General features: G+C 48.7%; 1 protein-coding gene across 1 annotated transcript in view; it reads left to right on the top strand.

The window, feature by feature from the left end:
* Positions 1 to 967: 967 nt before the first annotated feature.
* NACC2 (NACC family member 2) overlaps positions 968 to 19,354 on the top strand; it is a 57,457-nt gene continuing 39,070 nt past the window's right edge. Inside the window, exon 1 of the mRNA XM_027687623.1 lies at positions 968 to 1,061. The gene's annotated coding sequence lies outside the window, so the exon portion shown is untranslated. The remainder of the gene's footprint in view (positions 1,062 to 19,354) is intronic.

Genomic DNA, 19,354 nt, shown 5'->3' on the forward strand with positions numbered 1-19,354 from the left:
TGAAGTGAAAAAATAAAGGAAAAATAAATTAGAAACAAGAAATGAAAATGAAATAAAAAGGAAATGACAAAATGGAATGAAAAATGAAAAAACAGAAAGAAAAACAGAAAATAAAATATGAAATAATAAAATGAAATAAAATATAAAGCAATAATAAAATAAAGTAAAATAAAAGAATAAAGTGAATAAATAGATGATAAAATATAAAGCGATAATAAAATAAAATAAATTAAAAATAAGGGAAATAAAATATAGCAAAAATAAAATAAAATAGAATAAAATGAATACATAATAAAAAAATAGAATAAAATAGAATAAAATAAATGAATAATAAAATAATAAATAAATACAAATTAAATAAAAATTAAATTAAAAATTAGATAAAAATAAAATAATTATTCAACAAAAATAAAATAAAAATAAATTAAAATGAAATGAAATTAAATAAAAAATAAAATTAAATAAATAAAAAATAAATGAAATAAAATAAAATAAATAAAAATAAAAATAAATAAAAATAAAATTAAATAAATAAAAAATAAATGAAATGAAATAAAATAACTAAAAATAAAATAAAATAAATAAAAATAGAATTAAATAAATAAAATAAAATAAATAAAAATAAAATACAAATAAATAAAATAAAATAAAAAATAAAATAGAATACAATGAGTAGAATAAATTAAATCCCGAGGGAACGATCCCGGCTCCCGCCGTTCCCGCCCCGTTCCCGGGCCGTGCCCGCCCCTCCCGCGGCCCCGGGTGGGGGGTGAGCGGGGCCGGGGGCGTTCGGGGGTCCCGCCCCCCGCGGCTCCTCCCGCCGGTGCCCCCGGAGGGGCCGGTGCCGCCCCCCTCGCCCCGTCCCCCGCCCGCCCCCGGGCGGCCCTGGCGCGGAGCCGCTGCCGGTGCCGGTCCCGCCGGGCCGGTCTGTGCGGCGGCTGCCGGCGCTGCTGGGCGAGGTCAGGGAAAGTCCATGTGAGGAGCGGCTGGAATCACTTCCTGCCGCCGCCCGGCCCCGCCGCGCCAGGCCCAGGGCAGCCTCGGGGGCCGGCGCCCCGCAGGTGAGCGCCGCGCCGGGACCCCGCGCTCGGGGGGGGAACCCCCGGCCGGGCACCCCCCGCCCCCGGCCCCGCACCGAGACCCCGCGGCCGCCGCAGCGCCCGGACCGCCCCGGGGGGGGCTCGGGGGGTTGGGGGGGGGGGTGAAGGGACACACGCGCATCGCGCCCTCCGCCCGCATCCTCCGGGGGTCCCCGGGGGGGCTCGGTCACACCGCGGGGTGCGGGGGGGGGCGCGGGTTGGGAGGGGAAGGGGTGACACCCCCCCCCACCCCCACCCCCGGCGTGGGGAGCGGGGTTTGGGGGGGGTCGCGGAGTTCCTGCCGGTCCTGCGGCAAAGGTGGGAACTGGGGGGTTGTTGGACACTCGCCCCCTCCCCAAGCTTGGAGGGGCTGCGGGGCTGAAGGTCGGGATCAGGGATAAATGCGGACTTTTCGCTCGCGCGGGGAGGAAAACGCTGCGAAAGGGGGGATATTTAAAAGGAAAAGGCGGCGGAACGCTGGAATTGGGGGTTGGGGGAGGATCCCCGAGTCGGGGGGGGGGGCGAAGTGCCCTCCTGGGGGGGGCTCATGGGGGGTCTCGCCATGTACCGTGCCCCCCCATCCCAGCGCGGGGACCCCTCTGTCCGGAGGGGCTTCGTGAGCTTCGTGGTGGAAAAAACTGGGATGAAAGAGCTGGGTTTGGATTTGGGGAGCGCCGGCGCTCCCCTGCCCACTGCAGCAGCTGTAGTTACAGCGCTGAAGGACTTCTCCAAACATCTTCCCTGCCGTAGGAAAACCCAACGCCAGCGGCACATCGCGTGCTGCTCCCGCCGGCCCGAGCGATGGCAAAGTGCAGGATCACTTCCAGCCAAGCCTCCATTACCCGCCGGGTCATTAATTTGAATATTCCCTTTTCTCTCCCCCTCCTCCCGTCCTTTCCGGAGGCATTTGCGAGGTTGCGGGCAGCTTGATGTGCTCTGTGCCTGCCAAGTGTTTGCCTCTCGCCCTGGGTAATTGAGGGGCTGGCGTGCCGGCTCACCTTCTCCAGCTGAAATATTAAACAGCAGGAGAAGCTGGAATCGGTAAACAAACCGGGAAAATTGCTGCTTCTCCGTGGGGAGAGCTGGGGGGACTCTGGCAGAGGGGTCCCCAGGAGACCCGGTCCTGCTCCAAACTGCAGCCTCCTGGCACAGCTAAGCCCGAATTTCCTGCCTGATTCACAGCCTGCTCTGAAATTATATAAGTTTTTCACCAAAAAGAATAAAGCTGAGCTGTTCCTTCCGAGCTGAATTGCTGAGGATAATAAGTCTGTGACCCCAAGGTGTGGATAATGGAGGTGATAGTAGTTGGATTTGAAGCAAGCAGCAAATATAAAATAATTAGGGTTCTTCTTCTCCTCCGGAGAATAAATGTCCTTCTGTGGTTGTAACTGCTGTGTTTTGGGTTTTTTCCTCCTGCAGAGGCCTTTTAATTAAGGCTTCATGGGGGAAAAGCTGTCGCATTGGGACACTGGAGGGTGGGGATGGATTTCTGGAACTTAAAATTTGTCAAAAAACCCTCCCAAGGCAGCTGGAAATACAGAGAGTGGGGTAAATCCAGGCGTCAGGGCAGGAGCAGGGGGGTCTCTGCAGCATTGGAGGGGTCCCACTGGGACCCTTCCTGTGTTGGCTGGGCTGTGGCTGTGCAGAATTCCCCAAATTGTTGTTCAGGGCTGCCCAAACTTTCCCCAGAGCCCCCCTTGTTTTAGCAGATGGATGCCATTAGCTAAGGTACATGCGTTGATGCTGGGTTGCTTTGGAAGTGATATTTTTGGAGCCCTCTGGCAATATAAAAGCCTTTTCCTTTCCCCAGCCGTGACTCTGTGCTTTCCTGAGGGAGTCTGCTGGGATTTGGGGCAGGAGGGTGGATTTTGCTTCCTCTCGGCAGGTACCAGTGACAGGTCCAGGGGACACAGAGCATCCTCACTGCTGGTAAATCCAGGGAATTAAAAATCCCCTCTCCTTGAACTTGATCCTGCCTGGGGCATCCAGGTGAGTCCCTTCTGGTCTGGGCTTTGGCTCCAATCCCAGCTGGAGTGTCGGGAGGTGTGAGGTCGGCACTCAGGGAAGAATAGCCAAGAAACCTTCTGCCAGAGCCTGATCCATCCAGTGAGCTCTGGGTTGGCTTGGGAGAAACCTCCAGACTGGCCCGTGCTTTCCCAGCCAGGGACACAAACCAGCTCACCTTGGAATGGAAATATTTATTTCAGACTGTCTTGTTCTCAAAGGCCCTTGGCCCTGCCAGGCCTTCTGGAGGGCTCATGCCAGGCTAGGCAGGGATGTGCTGGCCCTGGTGACACACCAGGACTGAGCTTGGCACTGGGGTGACGTGGATTGGGGACAGACAGCACGGAACAACCTGTGAAAGGGTGCTGGGACTCGGCTCCTGCTTTGCTCTGTGTTTAAAAATACTCAAGCCTGACAAAATGGGGTTAGAAGGGAGGGTTCAGCCATGGGTTTGAATTTTTCCAGGTTTTCTGAGCCAGCAGCTTTTCAGGTGGGGAAATAGGGTGGGATGTGCTGGGCCGAAGGGAACCGCTCCCAGAGAGCTCCGGGGATGCTGAGGGGCAGGGGGGCTGCACTTTAATGGCTTTTCCCCCCCCCTTTTCCTACCTTTCTTTGCATTCAAGTAAACTCAATGTAAGAAATAAAACCCAGGCATTCAGCTGGAGGAAATTAAAGGGGATTGTGAGGTCCCTGCCATACCTAATGGCCAGAGCGAGCATCAGATCTTGCTGCAATTAGGCTTCAAATCGAGCTGAGCCTGTGTTTGGCATCCAAAGAGCAGCTTCCCAGCCCATTTATTCCTCATCCAGGGAAGTGGCAGCGGATCCAATAGCCCTCAGCACCCACTGGGATGGGCACACCTACAGGAGGGTGGTGTGGAGTTTTTTTTTTCATTATTAAATCAAGCCTGTAAAGCAATTGAGAAATAGGTGAAGCATGCTTAAAAGAGGGTGAGGCTGTTGGTTTTTCTCTACCTGACTTTATTTGTGAAGTGACAGGAATTTTGACAGGCTTTGTGTCTTTTTTAGCAAATCAAGTGTCATGCCAGGTTTGCCTGTGGATGAGATCATTTGCAAAATATGTTTCCCAGCTTGCTTCAGGCATAATTCATTGTGTCAACTGCAATTGCTCATTTGCTAGGAACTGTGATTCATTAGCGGTTTATTTTTTGTTGGGGTTTTTTTTTGGGTGTTGTTTTTTTTTTTTTTAAGTCCAACTTGTTTTCAAGCGAATGTTTGGAGGCAGCGCAGGAATTTAAAAAAAAAAAAAGAAATAAAAAATTAAGTCTTGCATTCTTTGTACCCGCAAATTCTGCTGCTAAGGGGAAAACTTGCTAAAATGCTGTGATCCCAGGGAGGGAGAGGCAATCCCAGGCGAGCTCCCCGGGCAGGATTGCGCTCGGGTTTTGTCATGTGGTTGCTCCTAAATGGGGACGGAGGTAATAAAAATCGGACTGCTGGGACAGAGCCTGGCATGTAAATGATGGAAGCAGCCTGTGGAGCTGCTTCCTCCTTTTCCCTGCTGGGTGGAGGTTCCCCCACTCCCCCTCATCCCCGGGTTTGGGCAGAGGTTGCCCCGGGAGGGGTGAGGGGGATGCCGGTGTTGGCAGCCCTTGCACGAGGTGTTGGGACAGTGGTGTCGGGAGCAATTATTTGTTATGGTGACCGAGACCCCCCGAAAGCTCAGGGCTCAATGGGATAAAATGAAGATAAATAGCCCTTGGCACAGGTTTTGTGCTGTGTGTGTTCCCGGGGCTGCTCGCAGCCGGCGCAGTTTGGCCCCGGGCTTTGCAGAGGTCCTCACGTCGGACTTTTAAAAGAATTTTGCGTGTCAAGTACATTTTTGTGTGTGTTAGATTTCCTATGAAGACAAATAGTTCAGTGCATTTTTTTCCCCTAGGTGGGTGGATTGGGGCAGGGGGGGTAGTGGTGGCAGGAATCGCTGCTCCCGCTTCAGCAGCCACAAACTACCCTCCCCTAACAAACCAGTCTGTGTGGGCTGAATAAATTGATACACTTTTCACCACAAGATTGATTTTATTTAAAAAAAAAACTTCTAAGTGATTATGAACTGTACATTTAAGCATAAGTAACTTCACAGGTTTGTTTTGGTGGGGTTTTTTCCTCTGTAAAACACTCTTAAAATGTTTTAGGGGCTTGGGTTTTTTTTTTTACTGAGAGTATTTGTGCGTTCTTTGTGTTCTCCTGGTTTAAGATTTTTAAAAGCCGGAAAAAACTGGGAAAGGGAGAGAGAGAGAGCATAGGAACGTGGGGAGTCTGCTGACTTCTGGCGCACCGGTGCCGTGCCCGAGCCCTGCCAGTTTTGCTGCAGAGCCCAGTGCCAGGAGCGAAGGGCAGCGGAGCGTGAGGGGAGGGAGGTGACTCCATCACAGTGACCATATATAGTCACTGGGATGAGATTAAACACTTCACCTCCCGGGTGTCATCCCCGCGGCCGTAAAGCCAATATCAGGATCTATTAATCATTGGTTAAAACAGCAGAAGAAAATTCCTGCTCTCCTGCGTGGCACCTCATTTGTAGCAGTCAGGGCTCTCTTCTGGGGGTATCGATTATGGGGAGAGGAGCCAGATGTTTTTCATCCCTGGGTGTCTGGGGTGTGTGTGGGGGGGCAGAGTTTCAGCAGCACGGTGGGATGTGCAGAGAATTGCAAGTTAAGTGGGGGTGGAGGTTGTGCTTCCTTGGGCTCGTGGTGGGCCCTGTGTTCGGGTGCCAGCGCTGGCTCCGCTCCACACGCCCGTTCCCATCGTGGTATCCACTGGGATATAAGCATATGGCAGCCTTGGAGATATATATATATAAATATATATATATAGTGTGTGGGGGGACATGTTTTACATGCCAGTTCTCCCTGTCATAGGACAAACATTTACGCTCCGATTATACGAAGCATTAGGAAAACGGGGATTGGGTTTGGAGGGAGCATCGTTCCCCGCAGGGATGTTCTGGGAGGTGCTGTTTGGTGATGACAGGGCAGAGGAGTGGCAGTGTTTCGGTGCTCAGAGCTCTGGTGGCATTGTGCTGCGTACACATTACATGTATAAATAAAGGGTTGGTGTTTCAAGGTGTGCCATGCAGAAGGCAGGGCCCAAAAGAGATGGGCAGCGAGGATTTATACACTTGTAGGTGGTTAAAATGACTTGATTTCCAAGGGAAGAGGCCTGGATAGCACTGGTGGGAGACTTCCAGTGGGATAGGGTGTGCCTGGCTGGCCTGGAGGACCGTGGATGCCTCCTGGGAGAGGTGCTTCTCTTGGGTGCAAAGCTCATGGCTGAGATCCTGTGGGAATGAAATTCCCACAAACAGGAGTAACCCCTCTCCATAGATGCCCCTTCACTGGAAACCTGTCTGTGCACTGCACCAGCTGCAGCCACCCTAAAGGACTAAACCTGAGTAGGATTTGGTTGTTGTGTTGTGGTTGGAATCACGTTCTCGTTGCAGATGTAAAGTTGATGGTTTGCTAATGGTCATGTGGAGGGTCTGTATCCCTCTGACCGGATCTTGTCCCTTCTAAGAAATTCTGATGGACTGGTGAGGGAAAACACTGTATTTTTTGGATCACCCCTGGAGCTGCAGCCCAGCCCCTACTGCGTCGCTCCCTCCTTTCCACAAACAAAACTTGTTTGAAACTTCATTTGTCTGCTCCCCAATCATCCTCTCCTTCTGCGCCTCCCTCCGTTTATCCATGCTCACGCCATCAATACATGCCCATGCTTAATGAAACATTATTGCTTAGGTTTAATTGTCTTCTAATTAAGCAAAATAAAATTTTGTGTGGCAGTCGCGGCAGCGTCTCTCCCGTCTGTGGATTCTGCTGTGGTTCCACCTGAGCCCACGGTGGTGCTGTTCAGTGAAGGGGTGATGGACAGCAGCAGCCACCTCCTCGGAATCTGCTGCTCCTCTGTATCATCCTGGTTAAATCAGATTAATTTCCAGGTTTAGAGCACCCTTTTTTGGGACAAATTGAAGCATTTGGTGATGCTGCTGGGGTTATTGCTTCGGCACAACCCTGCTGAAAGACACCTGGGGAAGACAAAAACAGGGCGTGCAAGTGTAGCACTGAATTTTTGACTCTTGTCTGAGCACGGTTTCTACTCTTAATGCATCATTAACATGGTTTTCTGCATTGCATTCAGTTCCCATTACAGCACTCAGTTCCGTCTGTTAATTTTGGTATGTTGATATTTTTGTTGTCAGCAGTTTTTTTCTTTTTTGAAGCATATAAAACCATTAGTGTGAAAGAAGATTAAAAAGATACATTACAATTAAAATGTTAATGAAATCGGCATCATACAACTTTTGAAACCATTTAGGCATTAATCTTTCTTGGTCTCATGTCCATTAACTCGGGCGATTCTTATTCCACACTGACCCCTGCTGAGAGAGTCGTGCTATAATTGGATTTTAAGAACTGGGGGGAAGAAAAGGAGGGCGAGAGAAAAGCCTTGGGAAAAAGTGGAAGTTGGGAAGGTTGCCTTAGCTTTCTGCATGGTGTCCATGGAAATGAACCTGATATAAACCAGCCCCACGGTTCCATCGCTCCCGAGTCCTGCGTTCTCCCCACCGGGCAAGTCTTGCCTGGGAAACTGGGAATGCTGGTGTTGGAGGCTGGGGCAGAGCTCTGGGAAGTGCTGGGCTCCTTGGCAGCTGGCTGTGACCGTGACCTTGGGCAGGACACGAGCACCAGGCTCCGCTTTGGTTGATCCCAGTGTAACGTGAGCAGGGCCGGAGCCGGATGGTGCGAAGCCTTTTTAAGGCTCTCGGAGGAAGGGAATGGGAGAACAGCAAGTAATCGTTTGCTGTTATGGCTTCAGCTTTCCCCCGTTCCTCCAGAATAGTATTTCTACATTTTATCTGTTTTGGGGTGTTTTTTTTTTTAAGTAGCTCTTTTTCAGCTTACACAATATTTGGGTGAGGGCCAGCCCCCCCTCCCCAGGCGAAAGAGGAGGATTGACTAATACCCAGGCTGTGTAGTGAATCCAACAACGGGACTTCTTGCCTCATCAGACAGCTCCCAGGATCCGTGCCACAGCTCCATCAAGGCCATGGGCTGTGCTTGGCTGCTCCAAGGCTCCAGCCCATCCAGAACACTCTGTGCTGGTCAGTCTGAGGCTTAGACTCACTCCTGGGCACCTTCTCCAGAGCTTTGCCTGTGCTGTCCAAGAACTTCACATCTCCCGCACCTCCTGTGGGATGCTGGATAAATTGGGAAGGGCAGGTCCTTTAGTGAAGAACACAACTGTCCTTCCCAGCATGGGGATGGGGTTAGGAGTTGTTGGGAGGGTGGGTGTGCTGCTGTCCGGGCAGGGATGCGCCTCAGGAGTGGATGAGCTGGAAGTTGAAGGATGAGAACATCCCGCTGAGGGAGGAGTGGAGTACCAGTCCAGCTCATGTTTATGCTGCAAGCATGAATTTTATTTATTTATTTTAATTTTCTTATAAAGAAAATAGCCAAAGAGCACTGTGGAAGCTGCAGAGCTGTCGTCCTCCAGCCGCTCCGCTCTCCTCCCCGCTCGCTGTGCCATCGCTCCGTGTGTTACCACGCAGGCAGGGGAGCAGGGAGGGATGCTGGTGGGCTGACTGGGAAGCCCACTGGAGCTGAAACATCTGCAGGGCTTGGGAGAACACGCTGGCAGTCTTTGGGGGCTGAGTTCATGCCTTGTGAAGTGAGCCATGAAGCACAGAGCGTGCTGCTGGCACCACATCACAGGGACGCGGGTGTTGGACGGCCGGGGAGATGGAAGTGCTTTCTTGGAGCCGTGGAGTAGCTCTTTGCACACAGCAGAGCCTGGGGTTTAATTGTTTTATTCTCTTTTTATGTGGGTAAAAAAATAATTTATAGTGTTGTTGTTTTGTGTCAAGGCATTGCATGGATTTATAACCTGAGAGAATTTGGGGTGAGGATCCAGAATCTCCAAATAATGGCAGGAATGGGGGAGACCTTGCCCGGAGTGTGACCCATCCATGTCCCAGCTTGTGCAGTTGGATGAACTGGGGGTGTGTTTTGGCACAGGGGAGTGGTTTGTGCCTTTGGGTGAAACCAGCAGTGTTTATGCCACTCAAGTTAAACTGCCTTTGGGAAGGGAAAGGAAACCAACCCACCAGAGCAACAATATCTCGGTGTGTTTGACCTGTCTCTGCCTTCCCGTGCTACAGTCCCACGGGGATCCTGTACAAGGAGAGAATTCCTGGGAGCAGGAAGGCTGGCAGGCTCCCGAGGGTTACTTGGAGGTCTGGTCCAGAAGCCCTCAGAGGTGCAGCCAGGTGATGAGCACCAGGAAGGAGATGGGAGCTCTGGTGGGTGTCACACTCCCCTTTTCCTGTGTGAGCTCCCCCTGCTCTTCCATCTCTCTGGGTGGTGGCAGACGTGCAGGCAGGGAACAAAGGAACTACTGTCTGAGATTCCTGGCTTATTTTATTGATGTGCAGTGGCAGTTGTAGGCCAAGGGAGAGGGAGCAAGAAAAAGCAGCCCTAGACATTCCCAGTGCATGTTTGTGGCCCGGTACACAGGTGGGATTCCTAGCAAGGTGAATTTCTGTGCTGCAGACCGAGCACACCAGAATCAATATCTGAGTAGTCCAATAAAATCTGTGGGAATTTCATTTCAACTCATTGCAAGCAATCTAATAACTGGTTTTTCAGGCAACTGTTAGGTTGTTTGGTTTTTTGAGGTTTTTTTTTGTTGCTGTTTGTCCCTGTGCAGCTGTAAAAATGTAGATTGAGCCCAAGTTACTTGCAGTGCTTTGGTCTGACAGTGTGAGCACTGAACCCAGGGCTGGTTTGCTGTGGGGTCAGGCAGTGAGGGCTGGAGAACCTGTGCCACCAGCTCAAGGGGCCTGGCTCTGGGTGGTTTTCAGATCTACTGATGGTGGCAATGCTTCTACTTCCAGATTGCAGCACTTTTATATCCTTACATGGTGGTGTTAGGATTTCTACTCCCATGTCCTTGAAGGTTCATGAACCAGTTTGGGGAGGAGCCTGAAATGCCCCATCCTGTTCTGCTCCCCAGCTGGGACCAGCCTGGAGAGGAGCACAGGATTGGCTGCATCTTGAGTATCCATCCCTCTTCCTGGGCTGTCCAACAGTGCCAGCTCAAGACCCTTCCCAGGCTTGGGAAAGCACCTGGGCATTCCCTTGGGAGTCTGTGGCCACAGCAGAGCAGCTGGAGGTACCTGAGCCGTGTGGTATCTTGATGAGTATTTCTACAATCAAGTTTAGGAAGTTTCCTCATTTACCTCCCCTTTAAGATCCCAAACTGGCTGTTGCCTTGTTTGTGAGTGCCTTAGGAGAGGTGTATCCTGCAGTACTTGCTGACTGATCTGGATTTGGCACAAGAAATGATGCAGAAGGGAGGATTTAACTTCTTGCAGTGGGACTTGGAGGAGGTGGAGAAACCAAGTGAACCTGCAGCCTGAGCATGTCTGGTCCAGGCCATCACCCCACCACAAAGCTTAATTTTTTTGCTTGGCCACCGTCAAAATACAGAGGACCACTCCATGTACATGTGTCCCCTGGTGATGTCCACAGTGCATCGTGTTGATTTTCAAGTGATTTTAAACAGCAAAAATATTCCAGTGGCCTTTACTGCTCTTTTGTAAGGTTTTATAAAGTGAAAGTCATGATTTGTATGTTCTTTTTCCACCTGGAAAGGGAAACGCAGCCCTTGCACCTTCAAACTGGTATTTCCCCCTCCAGAATTCTTCAAGCACTCTCTGTGCAGTTCAATTGCAACATATTTATAAAGCAACACAAGTTAACGCCAAGTGCCAGCCCAGCCGGAGCCGTGCCCCTGCAGCCTCCCTTGGCTGCGCATCACGGATAAGTGCTGCTGGAATGGTTTGGGTGTCCCACAGTCTGTCCCCTCCCCACCCTCCAACCTGCTCCTGGCCTCCTGTGTGCCTCAGGAATGTTATGTAAAGCGTGATGTGCAGCATTAGCAGCAGAAGTATTTGGTTCAGGCGGTTCCCGAGGCGGTTCCCACACCCTCGTGATCTCCGGAGCGCACGTGCCGACGGCTGCCGGTGTTCGCCGGCACTTTGGAGAAGGTTTCCCTCTTGGCATCCAGGTGATGGTGGATTTGGAGCTTAGGAATTGAGTCTGGTGGTACCGGTGTGGATGGATGTGTCAGTCTGGGGAAGGAAGGGAGAGATTCGGGGAGGCTGGAGCGAGGTGTGGCGAGGAACTGCTGGACGCTCGTTAAAAGGTACGGAAAGGAGAGGATGGGATGGGGTGGAGGATTGTTGGAGGATTAACCTTCTTCCAGGTGGGGTGTTCTGGGACCTGACAACACACTGCCACACTGTCTGCCAGGATGGGGATGGAGGGTTTGTGCCCACAGTGCCAGAGCATCTGTTGGCACAGCTGGTGTGTGAAGACCCTGCAGAAACAGCTGAGCGTGTTCATGGGCTAATGACACTGTGACAGCCAAGCCACCAAGGGATGAGTGTCTGCAGAAATGCTCCCTGAAACTCTTTATAGCTGGTCTGTGGTCTGAGAACTTTCCCTGTTGTTCTCTTGCCTGTTGCTGGATGTGGTTGGACAAACTCTGCAAGCTCCCAAAACTTGTTGACGAGGGGAATGATCCCGTGTGTCTGTGGCGGTTTCACGCCGAGGGCAGCGGTTGAGCTGACATCTGAGAGGCTGTTTTCTCCTTGCCCTGACTGCACAGATCTGATATTTGAATTTTAGTGTTCGTTTTGTAGGTGGGAGAAGAACCACCCACCCTCCAGGCTGAATGATGCCCTGTTGTGTGTGTCACAGGCGTGGGTAGCACTGGCTGGACGATACGTACTTTCTGCATGTGGTCCATGGGCAGAGGCTGCGGGCACTGGCTCTCTCTGGGGCACATCCTGGTGTTGGCACTGCAAGGCAATGCTCTTGGGAGCACAGCCTACACCATGGATCCTGCTTCATGCTTCCCTCCAAATCTGAGGCAATGGTTTGATCTGAGAGTTTCTTTGCCTCTCGTACGACTCCTGTATTTTATCGCCTCGTGCGAGGGCCGTCCCAGGAACCTCTCTCTTATAGTTCAGGGAAGGTTAGCTCAGGTTTAAACCACTTGGTTGTGGTTGTTTAGTCTTAGTGACATATTAAGTATTTAATAACCAAGTGCATTAGCTTCCCACCCACATCCCCCGCTGCAGATGGGCTGAGGGAAATCGTTGGTGCCCACATCTATTAGGATGTTGCCCGGCATACTTGTATAAATGGCTTCCTCCTGGACCTCTGCTTTTATGTTTAGTTCCTGACCTAATTAGCCATGAACGATGGTGTTGGTGGAGATCTTGTGGCTGCATCAAACACGGAGATTTCGGGAAGATCTCTGCCTGCCAGAGGGGACACCTTGGTGGGATGTGGCAGCGGCATCACAGCTGAGATCCCCAGTGGCTCTGCAGCCAACTGGGCCAAAGCAGTAATAACCCAGCCAAACCAGTGTCCCCAGTCCCTGGTGGCAGGTAGGCCATGCCCTGGTGCTGCCACCTCCCCTCGGTGCTGGTGTGAGCAGAGAACCCGCCTTAATTGCTGCGGTGCATCTGATTGTGTTACAGCTTAATTTCCAGGCCCTTGCTTAACTCGTGCAGTACATCAGAGGCTCTTGTGAAATGTAATGTGCTGGAGCAGCAGCACAGGAAAAAGCTCTGCCTTCTGTGAAGCCAGACTGTTGCAGCGTAATTTGTTTTGTAAGATTTTGAAAGGCAGTGTTGCAATCTGTAACAGTAGAATAGTGGGAAGATGGTCAGGTGGTTCTTGGGACTTCAACAGACAGATTTCATGTCTGTGTGTTTTTGCAACACCTTTCTATAAAGGGAAACATAATTTAAAATATGATTACTTAGTGTTGTAACAGTCTTCTCAAACGTTTTTGCATTATGCAGAGATCATTATCAGAGGCTGATATTAACTTGCAAAGAATATTATGCAAATCATTCTCCTGTTCTTCTAAAAAGAAATTTCCTTCATAATGCAAAGCGTGACAAAAAAAATTGTGCAGAGGCTTTTGGCAAAATTACATTCAGAAGATGTAACAGTTTTTCTGCTTACTAGCACAATCCGTTTCTGCCTTTCCACTGGATTTGCTCAACTCAAGCTGATAAAGGCTGAATTTTAAAATGAGGGCTGGGGTTGGGGGGAGTGTGTTGTACCTCGTGGGTTCAGGAATAGACAGGGAGGTGTTTTGTGCTTAGATCAGTGTTTCAGATCCGTCCTGACAGTGATTATGGGCTTTGATGGTTCTCAGCTGTTCCTCACTCTGGAATTATTTGGGGGTGTTTCGTATTCCGTGGGTTTGGGGTGCACAGAATCACTCTCACCCTGGGAGTACCAGGCTGAGATAACTTTACAGGTCAGACTCCCCAGATGTGCAATATTACCCATTTATGTCTCTCTTTGGCCTCTGTGTCACTGGTACCAGTGAGACCATCCTGAATGAGGGGCACTGGGAGTGATGGGAGGCTGGACCACGAACACTGGTGGTGGGATGGGTGGTTCTGCCCTGAGGTCTCCCAGCCTTCCAGAATCCCAGAATCACTGAGGTTGGAAAAGACCTCTAAGATCGAGTCCACCCTGTGCCCAATCCCCACCTTGTCCCCCAGCCCAGAGCACTGAGTGCCACATCCAGTCCTTCCTTGGACACCCCCAGGGATGGGGACTCCACCACCTCCCTGGGCAGCCCTTTCCAATGCCTGACCACCCTTTCCATGAAGAAATTCCTCCTGATGTCCAACCTGAACTTCTCCTGGCACAGAATGAGGCTGTTTCCTCTTATCCTGGTGTTACCTGGGAGAAGAGGCCGATCCCACCTCTCTGCAACATCCTTTCAGGTGAAGCAAGAAGGTCTTACCTGAGCTTCCCTTTCTCCAGCCTTGGCATCTTCCTTGCATTTCTCCAAGCATCAGCATGTTCCTGGAGGTAATCCTGGCCTGGCTGAAGTCATTGAGGATTTTACCACTGACTTCATCCCTCCTCCATATATTTTTTGTGTGTGCTACAAACTGGTTGTATCAGTTCAGAGCTGCCCCATTTCTCACACAGAAACCAGACTCTCCTAAAATCGAGCGGATTGTTTTAGAGGTTTTGACTGTTCTGCTGTTGTTATGGATTGATTGACAAAAATAGACCCTAATAAATATTGTAAATGACTAAAATATTTGCAGGCTGTGCACTGCAGTCAGATTTGGAAAGGCTCATTTGCTGTAGAGCCCCGTTTTCCAGGCACTTAACACCAATTTATAAAAATGTACCATTTGTCCTGATTTTTTTTAAGGCATTTCTCAATACAAATTTGATTGAGAAAAGTCAGTAATATTCAGACATGTAGATTGAATTACAGCGTTATAAAATGGCAGGCAGAGTTCTCCCTAAGATTGGAAGTTTTCAGGCTCCTTTTTTTTTGTGTCTGGTTAGATAACTCAATATTTAAAAATCAACCCAAATTAGATAAATAAGCTGGAAGTTGTAGTTAGCATTCGTCAAGCAACTTAGGCTGGATGTTCCAGCACTGAGTGACTCCACCTCTAGCTGCAGGGTTTCCCTGTTATGAACGGGTGAATACTAATCCTTGTTTATTCCCTGCTGCAGAGAAGTGGATTTATCCGGAGTTTTCTGCCTTGAAAAGGAGCCCTGGGTGCCAGCAGGGTTGGAACGCCTGGGGCGGGTGCGATGTGCCCCATGAAATCCACCCTTCACACCTTCTACCAACACCAAATACCTTTTGTGGGTGACACAAGGGAACTTTTAACACCCTGAAAGTGGCCCTGGGGTGTGGTTGGGGTGTGATAATTAGAGCAGTGAGGCATTCCATGAGTTGGCTCTGCCTTGTGCTTCCTGGGCATCTCCCGGGGTCAGCCTCGCTCCCAAAGGGAGCTGCTGGTTGAGCGTGGAACCCATGGATGAATTACTGGGAAAGGGTGACTTTTTATTTATTTTTTTTTTCAAAGATTGTGTGGAAGGATGAATCAAAGCAGGGAGGTGTTTTATTCTAAACAGGGTGGCGGAAAGGAATCTTTTTATCTCCTGGGTTTCTTTGTTTCCGGAATGTTTTGTAGCGCAGACTTGTTGGTGGAGCAGTGATAGACACATTCCTTCAGATCTCCTTCTGGTGCCCTCTTGAAAAGGGTGATGCTGCCAAATACAAATATTTAGTTCTAAACTTTCGTGTTTTTTTTTTCTCCCAAGGACGCCTCCTTTTGACTGTATTTCTTGGGGTTTTATAGTATTTCTTAGAAGAGCATTTGCAGTGCTGATGATCAAGGCCAGGTTGGACAGGGCTTGGAGCAACCTGGGCTAGTGGAAGGTGTCCCTGCCCGTGGCAGGGGGTGGGAACAAGCTGAGCTTTAAGGTCCCTTCCAACCCAAACCATTCTGGGATTCTGTGATTCCCTTTGTTTTCCCCCCTTTTCCCAATTAACCTCATTTCAGACTGTTCATATCCACAGTGGCTTTTATTCTTTACTGCTCTACAGGTTTTCTATTCCTACCTGCCTTGCTATAACCATGTTCTCACCATCAGTCATTAATAAAACCAAAGCAGAGGCCAGCGTGATCTTCTGCTGCCTCTGTGTCTGCTGGAGGGAAACTCTTCCCAACAGAGGGAAAATTGCAACTGGTTATGGAAATTATGGGGAAGGGAAAAAAATAGGATTCACACCTGGTTTAATTTGTGGGTTTATGTCTTGGATATAAGTTATACCAATGCATAGCACAGGTTATTTTAATGTGAATTATGGGTTTGCCCTTCTGTGAGCCTGATGCTGCCTCATGATGTGGGAGCAGATATTATAACCTTGAAGAATCTTGTAGGACATAAAAGTTTTAATTAAAAATCCGGCTTGTATGAGGGTATTTTGGTTTAGTATGAATGTCTTCATTTCTCTTGAAAAAAGAATTAAATGAAACCCTCAGTATTCCTCCTCTTTTTTTTTTCTTTTTTGATTTCTGCATATTTATTCTTGAAGTCGGAGCATTAGAAAATAATTGAGTAAAACAAAATCCACAAGGCTTCAAATTACCTCTAGCTTAATGTTTTATTTAAGAGGTTTGCTAACTGACATTCTTTATAATGAATTAGGTCACGCGGCTCTAAAGAGTGTTGTCGGGGGTTTTTTTTTCTGTTTTACATTTAAATTTGAGGCTGCTTCCCTTGAAACTTGGGCTCTGCTGCCGGAGCCGGGCGCGGCCACGACTCCCCGGCTCGGGGAATCTCGCTCTAATTATTCTCAATCACACTTGTGCAAATGAATATATCCATGTTTGGAGGATCGAAGTGGTGTTGTCATGGCAATCTCCGTAAGGTCATGAGAAACTCATGGATATTGTTCGCCGCCTCTCCCGGGAGGCTTCTCTTCCTACCTTTGTGGAGCTGTGGGGTTTTTGCAGGGGTTGGGGAAGAAGTTTGAAGCGCGGTTTTGTAGTGATTTGGTTTGAAAGGGTTCGCTGTCTCCTGCTGGGGTTGGGAGGAAGGGGGTGGTGGGCTCGTGGCTCGCTGGTCACCCTTCTCTGGGCACCAGATCCCAACCAGATCCCGTGGACCAGGCTTGCTCTGGAAAGTGAAATCCTTATAAATCTCCAGGGCAGCAGAAGGGACCTGTTTGGTCAGTGCTGGTTGATGGGGCTCAGTGTTCTGGGATGGGGTTTGACTTGGGTTAGTTTTGCTTATACCTACTTAAAAAAACAAACAAAAACCCCCCAAAACAACAACAACAAACCCAAAGCAACAACAGAAAACCCCAACCAAACAAAACCAACTCTGTTTCCTTTCAGGCCAGGTTGGGTGGAGTGACCTGGCCTAGCGGAAGGTGTCCCTGCCCACGGCAGGAGGTTGGAGTGAGATGAGCTTTAAGATCCCTTCCGACCCAAACCATTCCATGATGCTGTGATTCTTAAGTGCAGGGGTGGTGGTAGCTGGAGCTGTAGCAATAGGAAGATGTCCCTGTCCCCCAGCATGGCTGGGACTGTCACCCTGAGCCCGTCCCTTCCCTCGGTGTCCGTAGCAGGGCCGGGAGCGCTGGTGGTGCTGGAGGCACATGGAGGGTGCTGAGTGCTGCAGTCACTGCAGAGGAATGTGGGCAGGGACACGCATGCCCTGCTTGGGCAGAGCTCTCCTCTCCTAAAAGAGATGGTGGCAGAACCACAGCTGGTTTTATTTGGGTTCTGGAAGGTAAGGAAGTGATAGCAAAGTGCAGCGAGGGGTTTGCAGCTGCAAATGGGAACCTTTGCCAACTTGGAGTTGTGAAATCTTAAATTAGCTTTAATTCTAATTTAAAGGAGAAAAAAAATGTGTAACAGCAATCCAAACAGTTAGTTCATTTTATTTAATAACTTGTATGGAGATGTTTTGCATGTTTGGATGCAGCAACAACACCAATGACTTTACACATGTCTGGTGTGGTAGGACAAAGGAATTCACTGAAATTGGAGTTCACTAAAATTGGAATTCACTAATATTGGCATTTAGCAAGCCTTGGTTGAGGTGATCCATGTAGTCGTGGGTTTATGGTTTTGTCTTTCTGAGTTATTTTTTGTTTTGAAAAAAGACCCAGATGCCACAAAGAAAACATAACCAAAAATAAATGGTTTCGATAGAGAGCCATCAAAGCATTTTGATTTGCAACTGAATTCGTGTTAAATCAGCCCAATCCCAAATATACATACATATATATATATTTATACATACCCAAAGATACACAGATACACACACACCCATCTTCCTGTGAGCCTTTAGACAGTTCTGGCACCTCCCTGTGCAATTTTTTTACGTGCAGGTTGCTTGGTTTGAAAGACCTGACATTACTTAATGATTGATATCAATATTCTACGGAAAGGTATGAGATCCACGTTGAAAAATTAAAGGAAAATCTGAAACTTTATTGGCTGTAGAAGAGAGGTGACTGTGCCTGCAGGGTGCTGGCTGAGCCTGTTATGTTATATGTGTTATCAGCACTTAATTGCTTCTGGTTGTTGTGCCTTTCAAGGTGTTGAGCCTCAGTGATCTCGTCCTCTCACACCCAACATGTCCTCACCCATCAGGGGAAGAAAACAGGTTTTCATGGGTTTTTGCACCTGGCAGGTTTTCAAACAGGTTCTCCCGTCCCTGCAAGGCCCAGCTCGCAGAGCCCCTGCCCTGCCTGGCTCTGCCCCTGCCCATGGAGTGCCCTGGCATGGGGAGGGTCCTGCACACGTGGCAGGGGACACCCCAGGCTGTCACCTCTGCCCTGACACTTGTCTGGGTCCATTTTGACCTGACTTTCTTTAGAACTTGACAAACATGTTGGGTTAAAGGGTTTTAAGATGGAATTTTAGGTAGTCAGAGAAGGGTTTCCATGTTTCCAGTGTAGCAATCAGTTGGGTTTAAAAACCCAACAGAACATGAAGCAAGTGGAAATTATAATTAAAGGGCTACTTACATTTAAAAATTATCTTAAGTAATTCTTTCTCTGCTTTCTGCAGAGGAGATGGAGCAGAGTCTGGGCTGGTTTTCTCAGTTGACCTTCTGGCACATGGGATTTCTCAATGACTCTGTACTTCCAGGTCTCCAGGACTTGCCAAAATAACCTCTAAATAACCTATTCTGACCTATTCGGGCTTGTCCACCCAACACCTGGAGAAGTGGCCAGTGAGCTGCTGCCCTGTGCGAGGGGCTCTGTGTCTGATGAGGTTAAAAAAGGCACGGGGGAGCCTTTAATGCTGGGAAAGCCATCAACTGCAGCTTCTGCAGTATTTAACGGGGCTCCAAAACCCCCTGATTATCCCTCCCGGTTGCTTTTGTCGATCGTTCGCTCGGCTAACGTGTTCCTTTCAGCTTTGGTGACAATAAAATGTGAGTAAGCAGAAAACTCAAATTTCTGAACGATGGCTGGTGGCGATTTCCTGATTTCCTGAGCGAGCAGAGGCTTCTTGGCGCTTCGTTCCTGTGCCAGAAAGACTATTTGCTCATACAAAGTTCTTTATTGTAATAGGAAAAAATCAATTTGATTACTTTCATGTCAGCATGCATGTCTAATGGCTTAGAAGTTATTGCAGCCATAAAATATACAGTATCATTTCTCTCTCACTCTGAAATTTGACAGGATTAATATAGTCAGCATGAAATCTTAGTCATAAAGTCGACCATAAGTGATGGTAAAATTAGCTGCTGAAATCGTCTGCTTATGGAAAGCATCTTCTGTTTTTCCTTCTGGGAAAAAATATCAAGGGGCTGCTGTGTGGATGGGAACAGAGCATTTACTCTGATGCAGAGATGGCCATTTCATCTCCTG

This window comes from Neopelma chrysocephalum, unplaced genomic scaffold (genome assembly GCF_003984885.1).
Source record: "Neopelma chrysocephalum unplaced genomic scaffold, ASM398488v2 Primary Assembly neopelma1_74, whole genome shotgun sequence".
Classification (NCBI taxonomy): Eukaryota; Metazoa; Chordata; class Aves; order Passeriformes; family Pipridae; genus Neopelma; species Neopelma chrysocephalum.